The following is a 21,146-nucleotide window of genomic DNA, read 5'->3' on the forward strand; positions in this document are numbered from 1 at the left end:
GAGCAAGGGGTCACAGTTGGGCGAGGAAGGGTGGCGGGGGAAAAATGGGTGGTGGGTTTTTTTAATGAATAAGGGTATTTTAGGTATTTCCTTTTTCCCTCCCTTTTAAAACATTAACCATAGTTAATATTTTTTTAAAATGCTTAATTAATGTTACCGCTAAATTAGTTTTAGAACTTTTAAGATTACCAAAGATAATTTGATATTTAAGTGTTTAGCATTGAGAATTAAAAAAAACCTGATGATTACTATTGAGAATTTCCCAAAATAATTAGTAACTAATGATTCATCTATCTGTGCATTTGTGCATAGTTATAGGAAAGTAATTTCTCAATTATAGACAAAACAAATCAATCATATGCTTTTTGACCACACCATCAATTCCTTCAATAAGAAAAAATTGGATATTTAAATACCATCTTAAGCATTTTCTATAGCCATGTCAATAGATTGGGGGTTGATAACAGCACCTTTAATTTGTTAAGGCATGTCTCCAATTATAGGGTCAAGAATTGTCTTGAGTTCATTCAACTTTTCCTCATATTCAGAAACTCGAGCGAGATTGAAATTCCAGTCGAGCCACTGGATTGTCATCTCAATTGCATCCTTCATCTTGTTAGCATCCTCCTCTCGAAACTTATTCCAGCAAACATCCACCATGTCCCACTTACTTTCAGCATAATTCTGCAATGCAAGCTTGGCTGCAACAGCTTTTTTGTGCTCCTCGTCCTCTGCCTTGTACTTGTTGGCCTCCTCTACCATTCGATCAATCTCTTCTTTGGATAACCTAACACTGTGATTTGTAATACTGATTTGTTTTTTGTTGTCAGTGCCTATATGCTGCGCTGACACAGTAAAGATACCATCATTGTCGATTTCAACAGGGTCGTATCTGGGCCGGGGCACCCGCCCAGGGCCCCAAAATCTTAAAATCAAATTAGTTATTAAAAAAAAAATTAAAATTATAATATTACTGATAACGAAGTAAGCGGCATTTCTTGGTAAGTTAGTCAATCATTCCCTTAATAACTCCTCACAGTAAATCATTAATATTCCTCCTTGAAATTAACTCCTTCATTTTGGGAAGTTAAATTTGACAAATTAATCCCATAATCTAAGCAATTCATCCGTATAATCTTCTATTTTCATCCATGAAATCAATTATTTATATCATTACCTATATTTTTCTGATTTTTCATCTTCCTTCCCAAATTAATGCTAAAATGATGATTTCCCCCATAAACGTTCTTCTTTGCAATCAATTTTCAACGGGATTAATCTATGAATTTTCCTATAAATTATACTCTTTCAGTTGTTCTTCATATATCAATTTACCTAATCAATTTTTTCTATTTGTTTCTATTAATTTTTCACCATTATTATGGATTTTGGCTTCGATGTTCGAAGATAAACTCATAAACGGTACGAGCCTGCTATTAAGTCATTGGTATGTTCTGTACTTTAATATTTTTTTTTCCAGAAATTACAATTGATTAATTTATTTTAATGTATAGAATATTCTATTTTACAAGAGAAGTTCTGAAATAATCATATTAATTTTATGTCATACGAATTTTAATTTCTGATTTATGAATTATCAGTAGATCTGTAGATAGTATGTCAAATTTATATTTTTCCCAGTTCATTCTAATTTCTAATTTTGTTTGAATTATGATATTTTAAATTTGATTAATGATTAATAATTAATTGATTATGAATTATCAAATTGCTTTCCAAATGCATCAATTGCTTATCGAATACTATTGACTATGCCGGTAACGGTTGCATCCGCCGAAAGAAGTTTTTCGAAGTTGAAGTTATTGAAAACCTACTTGAGATCATCAATGTCTCAAGAAAGGTTGAATGGTTTAGCTACTTTATGTATTGAGAGAACAATGTTAGAGCATATTGATGTAGAAACTATTATTAATGACTTTGCATCTAGAAATGCTAGAAGAAAGTGTTTTGTTTAAGCGTTATTGTAATTATAAAATTTCTTAGCATTAAACAAAGTCTCTCGTAAATTTTTTTGTGCATACCCAAAATAATTTTTTTTTTGTACCAAGGGCCCCATTTTTTTTATCCGCCCCTAGGCCACCAAAGTCTCAGAAACGGGCCTGGATTTCAAAGCAAACATCAAATTCTTCGTCACCTTCCGGTGCTGGAGGGATATCGTACGGAGTAAATGTACCTAAGAAGTTGTTGTCTTCGGCGATGGGGCTCTCATCTTCGAATACATCAAATATCACCTCTGTCTGATTGTGCATTGCAGTATACATTATTTTTGACACTGTCGCTGGAATGGTAGAATTTCTTGGGATGAAAATGCTCATCCCACCACCACTTTCAATTCTAACTCCAAGGGACAAAGGAATGACATCTACTAGTGTAAAGTCTTTATTGTCACGTACACCGCTCAAGATTGCAGCTTGAATTGTAGCACCATATGCAACAGCCTCATCCGGGTTAATGCTTTGGCAGAGCTCATTCCCATTAAAGAAATCTTTCAACAATTCTTGAACTTTTGGAATCCTAGTTGACCCACCAACTAAAACAACATCATCAACATTAGTCTTTTTCATTTTGGCATCTTCCAAACATTTCTTAACAAGATTTACACAATTTTTAAACAAATCCAAGTTCAACTTTTCGAACTTGGCACGGGAGATGGTTGAATACAAATCAATACCTTCATACAGACAATCTACATCAACACTAGTTTCGGTAGTTGATGACAGCATCCTTTTAGCTCTCTCACAAGCAGATCGCAACCTCCCAATAGCCCTGCGATCTTTACTGATGTCCTTGTTATGTTTCCTCTTAAATTGAGACACAAAGTAATCAACCATTCTACTGTCAAAATCCTGACCACCTAGATGGGTGTCTCCGTTAACTGCTTTCACTTCACAAGTCTGGTTACCAATTCTAACCAAAGATACATCAAATGTCCCACCGCCAAGATCAAAAACTAACACGTTCTTAGCTGTGTCTTTCCTATCAATGGCCATTTTGTCAAGACCATAGGCAATGGCAGCAGCAATTGGTTCATTGATAATGCGCATGACATTGAGCCCAGCAATGGTACCGGCATTTTTTGTTGCATGACGCTGAGAATCATTGAAATAAGCAGGGACAGTGACAACAGCATTTTTCACTTCCAGTACTGTTTTCCCCACTCCTGCTCCCCCAAATAGTCCGATTTTTCCTCCACGACGATAGAGGGCTAAAAGATCTACCACTTTAATTCCTGTTTCAAAAATAGATAATTTTGTATCTAACTGGGTAAAGGCGGGCGCAGATCTATGAATAGGAGATGTTGTGCGAGTATCAACTGGACCCAAATTATCAACAGGCTCTCCAAGCACGTTAAAAATGCGACAGAGAGTCGCTCCCCCGACTGGAACGCTTAAAGGAGCTCCTGTGTCAATAACTTCCATCCCTCGCGTTAGACCCTCTGTAGCACTCATAGCTACAGCCCTAACTCGATTATTTCCTAATAATTGTTGTACCTCACAAGTAACATTAATTGGTTCACCAGTAGTATCTCGACCTTTAACTACTAGAGCATTGTAAATATTGGGCATCTTGCCTGGAGGAAAAGCTACGTCCAGTACCGGACCAATAATTTGAGCGATACGCCCCAGGTTTTTTTTTCAAGTGTGGAAACCCTAGGACTAGAAGTAGTAGGATTGATACTCATAATATAAAGTATGTCAAAATTTTTTGCGAAAATGAAAATTATCGAATCCAAAAAAAAAAAATGTGCGAAAGCAAGCTGATCGATTAATTAAAAAAGAAATTGGAGTTAGCAATCCGTTTTGCCGGTACCAACAAAAGGACTGCAATTCAATTGGCAAGGTAGGTCTCTGCAGACTGTTTCATCTTCATTCAGACCATTGAAGAAATCTCCTCTGCAGCAAACTGCTTTTCTTCGCCTTTATATGTGACTACGATAACAGGTTTGCTGTCTTCAGACGCGGAAATAACCTTAAAAGGCCAGAGTTTCATGTCATTCTGCACTACTTCATCAGTGAATCTTCTGCCAATAAGCCTCTTTGCATCTGTAGTGTATTTCAGTGAATAAATATAAGAAATTGACAAATATAAATTGCAAAACTTTGAATTAATTGGCCTTTTTTTTTTTTTTTTTTTTGGTGAAAGAGAGGGGCAAGCCCCAAAACCTTTGAATTAATTGTGAGAGCTTTTGATGCAATATCTATGAAATAGAGAAAGTATAAACTCTTTTAATTTTCAACAAATATCAACTTGGGTTAGTTTGATTTAACATAGATGACATTGACATACATTGGACACATATTAGAAAAATCAACGAATAGATTATACGGAGGAAGACCTAGGCAATCAGCCTGATTGATGAATTTTCGTCAATCAGTTGTTTTTGTGGGCCCCTCTTACCAAATAAATTAATTTTATATTATTATTTTGTTTTGAAGACGTTAGACTTACTAACTCTGTTTTGGTTAGATGTAGACTACATAGGATTTTTTTCTTTTTTTATAGAAAGTGTTCACTACTTAGGATTTATTTTATTTTATTTTATCTTTTTAGAAATTGTACACTACCTAGGATTGGATTTTCGAGCTTATTAAAATCTTTTCATGCAAGTAACCACTCAATCGTCAAATACGTAAATATTTCTACTCACATGACATATATCGCTATGTATTGTAAATGTCATGTACCTCTATATATTATAAATTTATATATAATTTTTTTTTTTTAAAAAAAGCCCTTAAACTTTAATCAACGGCGACTCATATACATTTTTCTGAAAATGTTCTCAAATTAATGGCTTTCTCTCTCTAATTTATGGTTTCCCCCTCAAATCGAATATTAATTCTTCTTCAATTAGATTCTTGTACATAGAATTACATTAAGTCGATTTTTTTTATTTCTTTTCATTTTTAACTAAAATTAGTCTATTTCTTAGCGTTCACCATTATTGTCTTCTCCATCTAAGCTTCAACAATGGCGAATTAGAATTCCAATTAATAAAACAGAGTTTGTAATTGTATTTTCTCCCCTCTTTATAAGTTATCATCCGAATTAAATGTTTGTCAAATTAAATACATTAATTAAATTACATCAATGATTCTGAACATAATTCAATAATAATTCAAACTTTATCAACTTCTTATCACTGTCTTCTCCATCTAAGCTCCAACAATGGCGATTTCAAACTCTGAAAAATAGAGTTCAGAGTGATAGTTTATCAAATTACACTAACATATTCCTATTCAATTGTCTTTTGTATTTGGTATTACACTTTCAGATAATATTACTTATCAAATTATCGTGATTATACCACTCATACTTTGGGCTGAGCTTTATTTTGGGAAATCATTTATAAATACATAATCCTAATCACTATTCTTAATCTTCATTATTAATAACATCTAATTTGATATGATGTATCTACAATTAGGTGTACTCATACACGAGAGTAGACATTGGAGGACAAGAGGACTTTCTGCCAAATTAAATTCCTTCACATGGCGATTTAAAATAATGGGATTTGGGATGCTTAGTCTATATAATAAGAAGGATAAAGATGTATATTGTTAATTTTATTTAAAATTTAAGCATGCTTAATGTATATTTGTATTTACAGTATATGCTTGATGTATTTACATTTAAAGTTTGATAGATCTATCTACAGTAGCACCTTATTAATAATGATAATTTGATAAAGCCATAAAGGTATGGTGGACAAGCAAGAAGATTTAATCCTAAATCACTAATAAAATAAAATCAATAAAACAATTCATCATTATCTTAGCTAAATTATAGCAAAAAATAATTAATATTTAATCCATTTTAATAGTGATACATTGCAGTACATTGATTTAGGGCCTTTTCACATTTACTGAGCTGAGCTGAACTGAACTGAACTGATTGGAGCTGAATTGAACTAAAATGATTGGAGCTGAACTGAGCTGAAATGAATATTTTATGAGAGAGGGAAATTAGGAGTTGAATTAAACTGAACTGAACTGATTGGAGCTGAACTGAACTAAATTGAACTGATTGGAGCTAAGCTAAACTGAACTGAACTGAAATTAAGTAAATATGAACAGACCCTTAATAGTACAATAACACTACGCGTCATTTACTGTAAAATTTTCGTTCGTTGCAGCAAAAAGAATCTAGCTATAGTCACATTCGTTCATTTAAAGGATTAATTGTAATCAACAAAAGATTTTATTTACTTAACCAAAAGTTTAAAGACCATGACAAATACCGCTATGTACTGTAAATGTTATATATTGCTATATATTATTAAATTGTACATACATAAAATAAATTTAAAAACTTGAACCTTTTTATTTTATTTTATTTTTCTCACGATTTTTCTTGTTTATATCCTTCCCTGCACTTTCATAATGCCTACCTCCTTTGCTTATTTTCTTTATCACAATTAAAAGTTTGAAGCAAATTGTAATTTGTGAACAATATTATTCAGCAGATTTGAAGATCCAATTGAGATAATTTATTATTATTTTTCCAATATAAATCTCTCCTTTCATTAATCTAAAACGTAACCCTAATCTATATGTCTAAGTATATATTAATTATTTTTGTTAATTTCAATCTCTTTCCTCATTAATTTAAAATCCTAATTTGTATGTATTCAATGGCTACAATAATTTGATAGCCATTGGAACAGATTTAATCTCAACCCTTGATTTTTAAGATGTATTCTTAATCTTTAATTTGTTTTGACAGTTTATCTTTCTAACCATTAAATTTTTCAAAACTGAATAAATATCATCAAACAAAGATAATAGAAATGATTAGCGCTTTTCACCTTTGATTTGTCATGATACTTTTAGAAAAAAAAATATATTCTTCAAATCTTCAATCAATTGCTTTGGCTGGTTGAGCCGCTGAGGAGCAAAACAATTGATTGAAATTCCTAAACTGCCTAATACGAATTACGGATTGAGAAAGATTTTAAAAGAAGATTTCTAATATAAATGAATTTCCTTACAATTCTCACTAGACCTGCCAATCAAACGGGTCGTTCGGGTCGGGTTCGGGTCTGTCAATTCGGGTCAGGTCACTTTTCGGTAAACAAATATTCGGGTCAGGTCGGGTTCATTCGGGTAACAGTTCATATTCGGGTCAAGTTCGAGTCAGTTCAATTTTTAGGACCAATTTTGGGGTAAATTTCAGGTCGGTTTAATTTCAAGTTAGGTCATTTCGGGTCGGGTTAGTTCGGGTCAGGGCAAGTTAGTGTCTGATCACCAAAATTAATTCACTTTAAAAAAAAGTTAAAAAAATAACTTAAAATCGTTAAAAAAAAACCGTAATGAGTACCTATTATTGAGGAACGAAAGAAAGAATCCCCAAACTAAGTTATTCACCATTTCACCCTATTCACTGCAAGAATCGGGTCAGGTCACTTCGGGTCGGGTCACTTCAGGTTGGATTGATTTGGGTCAATCAATCTGGGTTAAAATCGGGCCGGGTCATTTTGGATTTCGGGTCAAGTTCTGGTTTCGGGTCAATTTCGGGTTGGGTCAGTTCAGGTCATCGGGTCACATTCGGGTCAACTCCATTTCGGGTCGGGTTGGGTTAGTTCAGGCTCGGGTCAATTTCGAGCCGGGTCATTTCGGGTTCGGGTCAACTGTTGCCAACCATTTTCTCTTTCTTAACCAGTTTCTCTCTCCTTCCATTCATTCATCTTCCATGGCAGCCACCTCCAACCCAAAAACCCTCCACCTGTAACACCCTCCACTCCGACAACCACCACATTTTCGTCCCCCCTTCCACCGCAACAACCACCCCCTCTCCATCCCCCTCCACTCAACCACAACAATCTCCCACAGTCCCACGAAATTGACCTCCAACCCCAAAACCCACCACAAAATCAGCCACCCAACAAAACCCCACCCACCAAAACACCCCCATGGAGCTGCCGCCCATCAAAACCCCACCCAAGAAATCCGCAACTCATAAAATTACCACCTACACCTACTAAAACCCCAACCACGAAAATCCTACCCATCTTAACCCCTCCTAAGACACCCCCAACCCAGGAAAATCACCACTCATACACGTACAAAAACCCCATCCACAAAGAACCCTAGAATTTGATTGAAAAAAAAGGGGGAGGAGAAATGAAGAGCACATTAAAAAAATTTAAACAATTAAGAGTTGGAGGTTGCTGGACATTTACACATTTATCAAATATTGGTGATGAATGTGGAGAGATAAATTTATGGAGTTTGGACTTTGGAGGTAGAAGGAAGAGGATGGAGAGATAAAGTGGATGGAGGCTCTTTAGGGGGGTATTTTTATGGTTTTTTTTTTTAATTATTATAATGTTGAACCTGTTTATTATTCCGTAGACCATAGTAAGTTAGATTAAACGAAAAATCATTATTAAGGTTATAGTTGTGAAAGTCTAAAAATTAGGGCTACCATTGAGAATCCGAAACAAATTGGCTACCATTAAGAATAAGAAAAAGTAGAGGGCTATTATTGAGAATTTCCCTCATCCTTTTTATTCTTACTTTTTTTTTTTTTGAAACCAAAAGACTACCTTTTCATTCTTACTTTATAAGTTACATGACATAAAATAAAATTGAGTTTGGTGGATCTTAAAATTAAGAAGGATTCAAAATTAATAAGTAGTTATATATATAAAGTAATCCTATGAGTAATCTAGATAGGTTGTATGATGTAAAATAAATCAAAGTTCTTGAATATGAGAATGAAAAAATATATATAATTGAAGGGTTGGGGATTTTGAGTGCTATGATGAATTGTTGATAAAGGATACGTATACCTATGGCCCTGTGCTAATGCTTGGCATATATAATGCTACGTACAAAAAAAAACATAAAGTAAAATGTTGATAGTGTTTTCAAAAGAAAAAAAGAGGTGAAATGTTAGTAGTAGTCCCTTAGAAAAATACAAAAAAATTAAAAATAAATAAAATAAATAAATAGTAAGATGGGTAGTTATTGATTTTTTAAAAAAGTTAAAAAAAAAATAAATAACCTAGTGGGATGAGTAGTTATTTTTTTTTTAATTTAAAAAAAATGCATGAGAGTTTAGTATTATTGAGGTTTTTGGAGGCTTTTTGTTAAAACGACTCTTAAATTATATAAATGATTTAGGGCCTGTTCACATTTACTTAATTTCAGTTCAGTTCAGCTCCAATCAGTTCAGTTCAGCTCCAATCAGTTCAGTTCACTTCAGCTCCTAATTTCCCTCTCTTATAAAATATTTATTTCATCTCAGTTCAGTTTAGTAAATGTGAATAGGCTCTTACCTTTTTTTTTTTTTTTTTTTTGTGGTGTATAGACTACTCTCTTTAAAATGCATTAATTAATTTAACCTGATAACACACATTAAGCACTTTGGAAATTATTCCAAATTTATACTTAGTCCAAAATTACATATTATTAAGTGGTAAACCCAATCATATTCGCAAAAACAAAATACTTGATTTCATTTTATAAAGAAATTTATTAATGTGAAAATCATGAAATGTGTAAAATAAGATATTGATCCACCGCTAAACATGGGTAACGGGTCGTGCCGTGCCGCCGCGGGCCGTGCCTGGCCGTGCCGCGGTGGGGGGCGTGCCGTGCCGTGCCTAATTTTGGCACACCCCAGCCCACGTGCCTGGCGGGCCATGCCGTGCCGGGCCGCGGGCCAAACCGTGCCACTTAATTTTTTTTATTTTAATTTTTTTAATAATAAATGTAAATAAAAAACGATATATATATTTTTTAGTACAATTTAATTTTATATAAATAATGTGATTAATTTATGTTTATGTTAATGTTAATATATTTTGTTTTGAACAACTTTATTTAAATTAAGGTTATATAAATTATTTATTTAATTATGTTTAAGTTTATATAAACAAATAAATTTTTTTTTATTAATTTAGCAAAAAACAACAATGCATATAGTAAAAAAAAAAATTACGAGTGCGATAATCCGAAACACAAAAAATTGAAGAATAACTTAATTTATTATATGCCGGTAGCCGGTACGATAAATCGATAATACAAATAATTAATGATAATTAAAAATCGTACAATATTTGGTGAATAACTTCATTTATTATATGGAATACGAAGTTCGATAATACAAAAATTGTACAATAGTGTATAATGTAAATATGTAATAATGTAATTATTATTGTTCGTCTTCATCTTCGTCTTCTTGTGGTTCAAGTTCATCGGCCAATTGAGTTGATTGAGAAGTATGAGAACTAAAAGAAGTCGACATTCCTTCATCGTCGTCGTTTTGTGCATAAGTATGATCTTGAGAACGAGTTTCGGCATCCAACCAATCCTTGAAGCAAACACACATTTCAAGTGTTTCGGGTTTTAGTCTTGTTTTTCTATCGTCTAAAACCCGTCCCGACGCACTAAAAGCTCTTTCGGAGGCAACGGAGGAGACATGGATAGCAAAAATATCACAAGCCATTGCCGACAAAATTGGATGTTTCATGGTTTGTGATTTCCACCAATCAAGGATGTCGAGGCCAAACTTCTCTTTATCGTCCATGCTTTTCATGAAGTCATAACTTAGGTACATTTGCAACCCCGAAACATCGCTTTGTGTTCTCCTCGTTGGTGATGATTCCGTACCTGAAAACTTGGACATCATGTTAGCAGCTTGTGCAAATAAACCTTTGGCCCGTTCACTTACGTTTTTGGATGTTTGAGAAGGGGCAAATCGAGACACGGTTCCATATTTACTTTCATAAACTCTATATAAAGAGAAAAACTCATTAGTCACCTTATTTTTAAAAGTTTCAACATCATCTTCAAAATTCATGTTACTATAATAAATATCAATTAATAAAAAAGTACCATCATGTTTTTGCCTAGGATCTAAAATAGAAGCAAAAATATAAATCATAGGAATATTAGTGTAATATTTACGCCATTTTTCCTCCATAGATGGAAGATATCCATGATAATCATATTGTGATCGGTGTTCGGCAAAAAGTTGTGCAAGTAAACATGCATTGCTAAGAAAAGAATGAGAACAAGGATTATATACAAAAGAAAAACAATGTGTCATACTATATAGTAACTGTAAAAACTGCATATATTTTTCACAATTAGCCCAACCATCTTCTAGTAAAGCACATTGTGGAAATTTCATATTATAAAAAAGTGTTAAATCAACCTTGTACTCGATTGCTCGACTCAACATTTCATAGGTGGAGTTCCACCTAGTTGGACAATCCGATGCTATTTTTATAGTCTTTATCCTTTGTTGCCTGCAAAAACCTTTCCATTCTTGATATCTCAAGTTAGAGCTATTAATAGACATAATAGCATTCCTTATTTTGTGATAAAATGGACCAATTGCTTGTGTTCCATCCTTCACAAACAAGTTAAAAACATGACAAATGCATCTAATATGAAGTGCTTCTCCATCTAATACTAAATCGTTCAATTGGGGTTTAACCAAATTCGCACTATATGTCATAGAAGTTGCATTATCGAAAGTCATAGACATGATTTTATCCCTAAGACTATATGCATCAATGGCTTCCATTAAATGATGAGAAATGTTAAGACTGGTATGAGGGTATTCAAGCATTTTAAAATGAATGATGCGTTTTTGTAACAACCAATCATTATCGAACCAATGACAAGTAACACATAAATAGTGAAGTCTGTATCCACTATCCCATGCATCGGCAGTTAAAGAAACTCTACTAGGAAGATTAGCCAATTCATTTACTAATTTCAATTTATAATCTTGATAATTCTTCATGGCAGCAGATCGAACGGTTTTTCGGGAGATTTTTTTGTGTTTGGGTTGTAGTGCTCGGTTAATGTAGTTGTTAAAGGCATCATTTTAAGCGAAAAGAAAAGGTTGTTCGGCATGTACAATCATTCTCCCAAGTTCATCCCTATCTCTCTCATAACTATAAATGAAGCCTTGTGGATGGAATTGAGAAATTTTGGGTTGGGTTGGATCATTAGATGGTCCACCACATCTTTTTGAATGTCTACTAAGGTGTACCGTCCCTCCCTTGGTATCGGCCGAGAAAATTTTACTACAAGTCCGACACCGGGCTTTGGTTCCATTTTTACTTAATTGATAATGTGCCCAAACTTCACTCTTTCGGTTGGTTTAAACAAATTCCTCTTCGGTACACCACACTAATATGTTAGGATTTTGGGTGTTAGGCATTTGGGTGGATTGTTCACTCGACCCAGAGGCTTGTGTTTGGCTACCTTGGTTACTAGGAATAGAAAATTCATGTTGTGATCCGTATAAATGAGGTGAGAATTGGGTTTTTTGAAATCCCGAACTAGGCATAGTCCAAGGAGCCATATCATCCATTTGTTCATGCCCTCCCGTAGTTTGGGGATGAAAGAAAGGGGTGGAAGTGTTTGGAAAGGGTATGTTAGGGGAGTGAAAGGGCATGTTAGGGGGAGGGAAAGGTGTTAGGGGGGGGGGGCATTGAAGTGTTTGGGTTTGGTGATTCCCTACGTTTTGACTTGGCTTTTCTAGAGGAGGAGGAAGTGTTCGGGTTTGATGCCATGATATTTAATAATAATAACAACAACAATAATAATACACATAACAAATTAACAATAACAATATAATAACAACTAACAACAATAATAATAACAATAGCAATAAGAATTAGTAAGTAGTTTTTATATAAATTAAGTTTTCAAAAATAATTAAAATAATAGTAGATTACTTAGGTCAATGAGATCCCAGGTAGGAGAGGTTAGGAACGACGTTGTCCTGAGCCCAAGTCCCGCCTTAGACAGATTTCACTAACAATCTAAATTATCCACAATAAAAATAGAAAGTTGTTTTTATATAATTAAGTTGTTCCAACTTCTAAGAAAACAATAATAACAACAACAATAACAATAACAATAATAATAATAATAATAATAATAATAATAATAATAATAATAATAATAATAATAATAATAATAATAATAATAATAATAATAATAATAACAACAACAACAATAACAATAACAAATTAAAATAAAGTTGAGTTAGATCTTACAATGACGCTTCAATTGCTTTCCCATTTTTATAATTTCCCGAATTTATAATTTCCCGAGTATAAATATAAGAATTTTTTTGTTTTTTTTTTATTTTTTTTATTTTGGTAGTAGACTAATAATAGTAAAAATGTAAAATTTATAAGAGAGTAGGAATTTTTTTTTCTTTGCACAAAAGAGAAAGAGAGTAAGATTGTAGGAATTAAAGAATAAGAAAATTAGAGAATAAGAGAGAAGAGATCAGTTGATGAATTGTGAAAATTTTGGAGGAAGAAATGAGGTATCTATAGGGATTTTGGGTGTGAAAAATGGCCTAAAACTAGCCGTTTTAGACCTGTTGGAAAACGACTACTTCCAACGGCTAGTTGGCACGGGCCATGCGATGCCTTGCCGTGCCGTGTCGGCATGCCGGGCCACGTGCCGGCCACCGTGCCCCGTGCCGTGCCCGTGCCAAATCTGAAATTTGTGTTCACGGCACGGCCCATGGCCCACTGGTAGGCCGCCATGCCGTGCCGGGTCCGTGCCACCCGCGTGCCGGCACGGCCCGTGCCCACCTTTATCCACCGCTAAAAAAAGATCTCTGGCCTCTCCTCTCCTCTCCTCTCCTCTCCTCTTCTTTCCTCCTCTCTTTTAGAGTTTCTCCAAAACCTTGGTCGTTTAGGCCGAAAATAGTCTAATTTCTTCGAAAATTAGACTATTTTCGACCCTTTTCCCTTATTTTATTTAGTTTTGCTATTTAGGTTTCAATAAATCTACGCAAGTAGTGTAGATATTCGTCCATCTCCCTATGGTGGAGTCGTTAGTTTTTGTTAGTTTAGTTGTTTGTTTATGTTTGTTTAGGGTTTGTTTGTGTGTTAGGGTTTATCAAAAAGGTAATATCTTTTGTCCTATTGTCAGTTCTTTGGTAAAGATTTGTTCGGGATCGCAACGGTTATCAATTTTTCAAATGCGTTCAGGCGAATCAGATAAGAATCATCCTTACGGCTACAACCAATCATTAGACTGTCTCTCCGAAAAGGCTGTGTATTCCAGCGATGTGTGCAAGAGATGTACCACAGTGCAATATTTTTTCAACGATCATAGCTTTGATGAAGAAAACCCTAATTTGATTCAATTTTATGTATTTGTTAATTTAGATTTTATTGGTAGATGGCAAATGGCTATTTATTAATGAATTGATTTGTTTCAAAAAAAAAAAAAAAAAGATATTGATCCACCGAACAGAATATTTATGATACAAGTAGTCTAGTTCCCTAAACGGCTAAGCCTAACCAAAGTGTACAGCTAGCAAAAGAAACTAGAGATAATTACGGGAAAATATATCCTACTAATATTCACCAAATCAATATATTCCTAAATATTTCCTAAAATATATCTTAATAAAATGGTATTTTCAGTTTCTTGATTACCGACTTCACCCAAATTGTTATAAATATATATAACCATTAGAAATTTAGAATTACTCTTCAAATTTCCATCTTACTTTTCTTCAACGTTACTCACTTGCATACAAATCATCCTTAGCTTATTCTATCTCTATTAGATTTTGTTACTCATGGCTTCACCTTCACAGGGAGGTAACAACAATGATGAAATCGAGACAGATTCGAGTGGGCGATACGAAAGGTAAGGAAGCTGGTATAGAAATTGCTTGGTGTAAAACATATATAACAAAGGATTTAGAAAAGAACGAGGAATTTATTAAGCTTTTATTATTAGAAAGTGATCGATCTAATGATGTTTCTATGAATCTTGGGTTGGCGACGAAGAGAGAACCAGTCACATGATTACTAAGTACCTTCCTTCTGAAGATAATAATGCTGCGGTCAAGAATTGGTGTTGACAGATTCTGAATGCGATAGTTTATGTAGCGCACTTAGAATCTGTCTACACCAATTTTTGATCGCCGTATTTCCTACAAGATCATCTACGTATTCAGGTTACTGCTGCCGTATTATGCAAGATCAGGTGGCTAGATTACTACTGCCGCCTTCAGAAGTACTGATGGAATTTGACAGTGGAGATAAGAAATTCAAGTTACAGGGGATAATGTCAGAGGATGCATCGATTTCTATTACTTTGAGTATTATTATAGATGGTATTGATATGGTTAGAACGATAAGTTTTGAGTTTTTACTCGGAAATTGAACTTTTTACAAAGATTAAGTCGGGTGTTAAGCCGGATGCTCTGTACCTTGTGCAAGACAGAAGGGTTAGGAAGTTCATTGAAAAGAGTCTGGCTAAGGCGTCTAAGAGACCAATGGCAATTGCTCTCTTGAAGCGCCCTTTTCTTGCAGAGTCGACGAAACCAGCATGGTTAAGGTCCTTTTCTTGATTTTCTTTTGTTTATGTCAAGATTACAAATTGTGTCTTTAATTCAAGGTCTGTTAGTGAAGATACTTTAGTGTTAAGTGCACGGTGTGCGTGTGTATTAATTTTCATTACTTAGCTTGTTATAAGTGTGTGTTAGTGATTGTTGTTCTGAGCATTTATTGCTTAGTTACTTGCTTAGTTTGTTATACGTGGTTGAATGAAAGAACATTGCTGAGTTTTAGTTGATTTTAAAATACGGAGTAATTGATTTTCATCACTTATTTCACAATTTTTTTTCTCGTGTTTTAATCACATTTTAAACAAGATTTTTTTACCTAGATTAATACAATTGAAACAAATTGATGGAAAACATGAGTTTTTTTTTTTTTTTTTTTCGTGTTATAATCGCCACTCAAACTTTTACTACTGATGTGCAAATATATCATAAGGACCTGAAATCTAAATAGTAAACGCCAAAAAATCTTTAAGTGTAACTGCTAGTCTTCAAAAACAATAAAAATAAATACAAATCAGGTAGATATATTAGTATAGCTGCCACCTTCACATTAATTTCAATGTCATTGCTGTGTGATTGTGTCATCTTAAGTAAAGCCGTGGTAATATATTTTCCTTTCACTTTAAAATAATCACAATGTTATGATATGCACTTATTTTAATGAAATTTTTTAAGGTGAGGCTAGGTAAGCTCTTATTTTATGGTAAAATGATTGTTCTCACTAACTCGCAAGAGTAGACCTTAGGCTCGATTCGTTTAAATTATCACTTAAGTTTACCTTCCAATCTATAATTAAAATACAGTAAATTAAAGTTACGCTAAAGTAAGTTAGAAGTTAATAGAAGTTGTTTAAAAGGTACCCTTCAATAACTGGTTTACGCTTTTATCATTATTAATATTATTACTCCGTACTATTTTCTCTTTAAATACGAGTAGTAATTCCTTATACTAATTGCTTTCCTTTTCTCTTTATTTTTTCTTTTTATTTTTTTTTTATCCCTTTTCTCTTCTTTGCCCTTGCATGTTGCAACCTCAAATAAAAAAAAGGGAAAATTTGTCAAAAAAAAAAATCTTTTAAATGCCTCTTTTGGCAAGAAAAACCTTTTAAAAGAATTTTTTTTTTAAAAAAAAAACCACCACGATCACTTTTTTTATTAGACAAAACATCTCCCCTTCTGGGATAGACTCAAGGTTTCAGGCATTGACTCAAGGTTAATACATTTGCCACTGAAGGTCCTTTATAAGGCCCATTAATAGGTTCATATCATCTTTTGCTTACCAGATGTTATCTGTTTTCAAAGTGTATATGGGCCACGCTGGACCGGGCTTAGTGACCCATAACTCGGTGTGACCCATTTTATGTTGGCCTTGACCCTGACCCGGACCAGTCAATTTCATTAAAGCCCAGTCCGGGCCAAGTCCGACCTATTGAACAAGTCTATTAATCAGTTAATTTGTATATACTTAAGTGTATGTTACAGGATCAGTGACCCATAACCCGATCTGACTTGTTTTATGTTGGCATTGACCCTAACCGGAACCAGCCCATTTAATTAAAGCCCATCCGGGCCAGGCTTGGCCCGTTGAACAAGTCTATTAATTAGTTAAATTATATATACTTAAGCGTCTGGTAAAGATTCATTAATTTATCTAATGAAATTGTTACTAGTAAGTGATCTCAACATGAAATAGCTAGCAAAAAAGGAAATATTATACAATCAGTATATCTGAATTACGACTCCAGTGTGTAATGGAAATTGATGATATGACCACTATACGTGTATTAATTGAAAAACAAAAGTGTCTGCTCTTCAAATATCTAAAATACGACATCCTTCATTAATTTAGATAAACTAAAACATGTACTAAATTAAACATGTACCTAATTTTTTATGGGAAAAAAGCATAAATACAAGTAAATATCACCATTCACCAATAAAATTAACATTAATCTTCATAACCGTCGTAACTTGGATCGGTGAACTTATTCTTAATCCACTTGAAGCTGCTTTTAACTGAGGATTTAAGCTTACCTTCAACAGAAAACATGTTATAAGAAGCAACCCTTTTCTTCCTCTTACTCTCCGGATCATTGTTAATCGAAAAACCCGAACACGATCCGAGCTTATTGGTTGGACCATTGAAATTATAAGCTTTAGATGAAGACCTCTTTATTTCATTATTATCTTTTAATTGCACCTCAAATTTTCCATAGTTAGGATATGATCTGCACTTCTCCATATATTCAAACCTTGTTCTTCTTTTGGTGTTTTTGTTTGATTTGTAGAATGTGAAGAAAATGAAGCCAAACTATAGTTTACTCTAAGTATATTGTTATAAGTTATAATTATATCATGCAAATGTGGTAATAATTGAGAAAAGCATGTTTAATGGAATAATTACTTGAGAGAACATTATGTTATGTAGGTCTCGCATGCAGTCTGAAAAGTGAAAAGAACAACTTTATATTTCTTGTAAGACATTATGAAGTCTAGAACTTTTCACGACAATAATAAGCGAAATAATAAAGGTGATAATAATATTATAGATAGATTTATCAAAAAAATAAATAAATAATAATAATAATAATAATAATAATAATAATAATAATAATAATAATAATAATAATAATAATAATAATAGACATGATGGGTTTTGAATTAGATGATTAGTTTCATATAGACATGCTTGTAAACCCATTTTATTAATATAATTGGATCTTGCTAATGAACGTACTCGGGGTATTAGATGAGCATTTAAAATGCTTCTTATAATAGTGTTAATATGGAAATGCAGGCCAAAAACATGCGTCGCTCGGTGAAGTTAATGTTTATTTTAGTTAAATATTTTTTTTTTAGTTAGCTTATCCAACGCCCCCGGGATGTTCGTTAGCTTTTGCTTATTGTCTTTGTAGCAATTTTTATTTTAGAATAATATAATTTAATAAAATACAACATTGAGACGACTAGCAAGACTGAACATAACTATAATTTACCTTATATAATGGAGGAAATACTGATTAACGAGTAACCTACTGTTATTGTTTAACTCTTAAGGTACTATAATTTACATTATAAAAGAAGATTTTTAAAAAATAAAGTAATGAACAGAAAATTGAGAATAAATTACAATAAGAGAGTTGACAAGTATTTTTAGTTCCCTCTAGATTTTCTTCTTGGGAGGGTTTTCTTAACCTCCATTGCTAGGGTTTTCAATTTTTTTTTGAAAGTTTTCCTTCTCTCTTCTCCCTCCTCTTGGTCTCAATTCTGAATCTTAGTAGGAGCTTCCACTAGTGTTCTTACCGGTGGTAAGCCCCAAAAACCTTTTAATTGCTTTCAATAAATAGATCTCATTCTTGAGATGACGATTTTTCTCTTGATTTTAATTTCTTTTTATGTTTATATGGTGAGAATTAAAGATCTAGGGTTTAATAATATCTAAAAGAATCCGGAGGACCACAGAGTATTTTCACTCAAACGACTACGCATCAGTAGATTTTAAGCCGAATCAGTGCAAACTCACAGATTGTATTGCTTCAGATGAAGTTTTTTTATTTAGGCAATTGTTTATCAAATCTACGATTTATTTAATTTTAAAGATATGTACTTGTGTTGAAATTCTTGATTTTTTAAGAATTATATGTAAGTACCGTTTGACTATATTTTATTAATAAAATTCCTTTTCTTCTTGTGAATAAAAATAATAATAATAATTAAAAAAAAGAGTTAAAACTAACAAAAGTCTTAACATTCTTTAAAAAAAAAAAAAAAACAAAAATAAAAACAAAAGTCTTAACATATCGCTTAACACCATTGTGGGCCTGTGGAGAGGCTATGTCAAGTTTATAAGTGACATGGCACCCGAACTCCAAGGGAGTTAAAACCCGGGCCAAGAATTGTTAAGACCCCAATTGTGTTTTCACATCAAAAAGTCATTGGTTGACTTCATCGGGGGAAGTTGCCATGTTGGGATGAACCAAAACTTAGCATACTATAATTGGAGCGAAGCTGCCCCCCATTAATCTTCATGATAAATAAATTTTGTTTGCTACATAGCTGTTAATTAACCGTTATTTGAAATAGTTGTTTTAAGGCAAATTAATGGCTACTTCAAGTAGCAAATTATCCCATTATTATGGCAAAACGTACGCTAGCTTATGCTTTTGTGATAAACAAATTTAGAGCAAGATTAGCCTTCAAGATGACATCATCATTTTTTGATTTTGTGATCTTAAGACAAGATTTTGTTTTTTTTAATGCATTTAAGAAGCTAAGTCTTAAGAAAATCTGAAGTGGAGTCTTGAAAACTCAAAACTCAACTTCAGACTCAATTTAACACTCAATTAATTTTTTTTTTTTTTAAAAAAAACTTTAATAATTTAATTTACATGTAAAAAAATGAGTCTAAGCGATTGAAGAGATAAATTTTATCGAGTCTTAAGGAGTCTTAACATAATTATAAATTAGAAAAAAAAAATTAAACTTAATTTAAAAAGCTGATGTGGCAATAGATTAATTGTTAAGATGAGATTGCGCTAATCTTGCTCTTAGATATAAACTTGGATTTTCTAGTATACTCATGTTAGATCTTAACTTGTAATAGGGTATGCTGTTATTATGTGAGAGCCTAATTCGAATATATCTCAATCACTTCAGATATATAGAGAGAATTTTAAAGTGGGAGCTTTAATTTCATGGCGCTCATGTCCATGTTGAATTGAAAACATGTAATCGTATTTATCATCATCAAATTACTACTTCATAGTGGATTGTTGGTGGCTATTATCTCAGTTCTCAAGTTTCCCAAAATTAAGTTTTCCTTGTCTGCTTTATATTTATTTGGTTTGTCAAAGGTTGTGCTCAGGCACGGTGCACCTAATTATAAGTAATTATTTTAATTCGATGATTAAATGAGGATTGTCAATATTGCTCATTTAATCATCAAATGAGCAAAAAATATTCTAAGTATTATCTACATCTAGGTGTATAAAATTTCATTAGTTTGTCCAATTCCTTAATTGTGTCATTAAGTAATTGTTAATTTGTAAGTAATGAAGCTAGCACTCTTTTGATTCCTATCTATTTATTCCCTGAAATTCTAGTAGGAAACACATTAAGAGGGTCGTGTACATTCATTAATTATTAATTGTTCAAAAGAAGTGTTTGTGCAAGAAATAAAAATGGAATAGCATGACAAAATTTACACAAAGTTTTTTAAAATACGGTCTATTGTTAAATTCTACCTTTGATACCATCTTTTATACTTTTATTGTGTCAATTCTGCTCAACAACTAGAGCATTCTCATTTAATAAATATATAGTACATAATGATGTAAACCTTGATAATTCTAGGTGTACACTTATGAGAATATATTTTTGACTAATGTTATAGGACTGTCCATTACAAGGTATGGGACTTGAGTCCCACATCGGTTATATGGGAGGTTGATGTGGGATTTATATAGGACAATGGATTGTCCTCCCCTTAAGCTAGCTTTTGGGGATGACTCTCCTATTGTCCTATTATTTACAGAAACTACCTTGTAAACCACTAAATGTTATAAAAAACTACTTTTTGTCGGATTATTGCATTGAATAAGGGACGTTTAATGACCTATTTTCAATCACGTTTTCTCCTTTTCCCACTCGATTTCTCCAACGCCCCCTTAAAACCCTTAATTTTTCTTCTCTTTTATTATTAAATCAAGCATGTGGTAGCAACTTACAACATTTAGGCCATGTTCCCTTCACCTTAAAATAATAATATTA

General features: G+C 33.0%; 1 pseudogene; it reads right to left on the reverse strand.

Annotated features, from left to right (window-relative positions):
- Positions 1-480: 480 nt before the first annotated feature.
- On the reverse strand, positions 481-17,619 carry LOC145584132 (heat shock 70 kDa protein 18-like; annotated as a pseudogene).
- Between the last annotated feature and the right edge of the window lie 3,527 nt (positions 17,620-21,146).

Source organism: Chenopodium album, chromosome 16 (assembly GCF_948465745.1).
Source record: "Chenopodium album chromosome 16, dcCheAlbu1.1, whole genome shotgun sequence".
NCBI lineage: Eukaryota > Viridiplantae > Streptophyta > Magnoliopsida > Caryophyllales > Amaranthaceae > Chenopodium > Chenopodium album.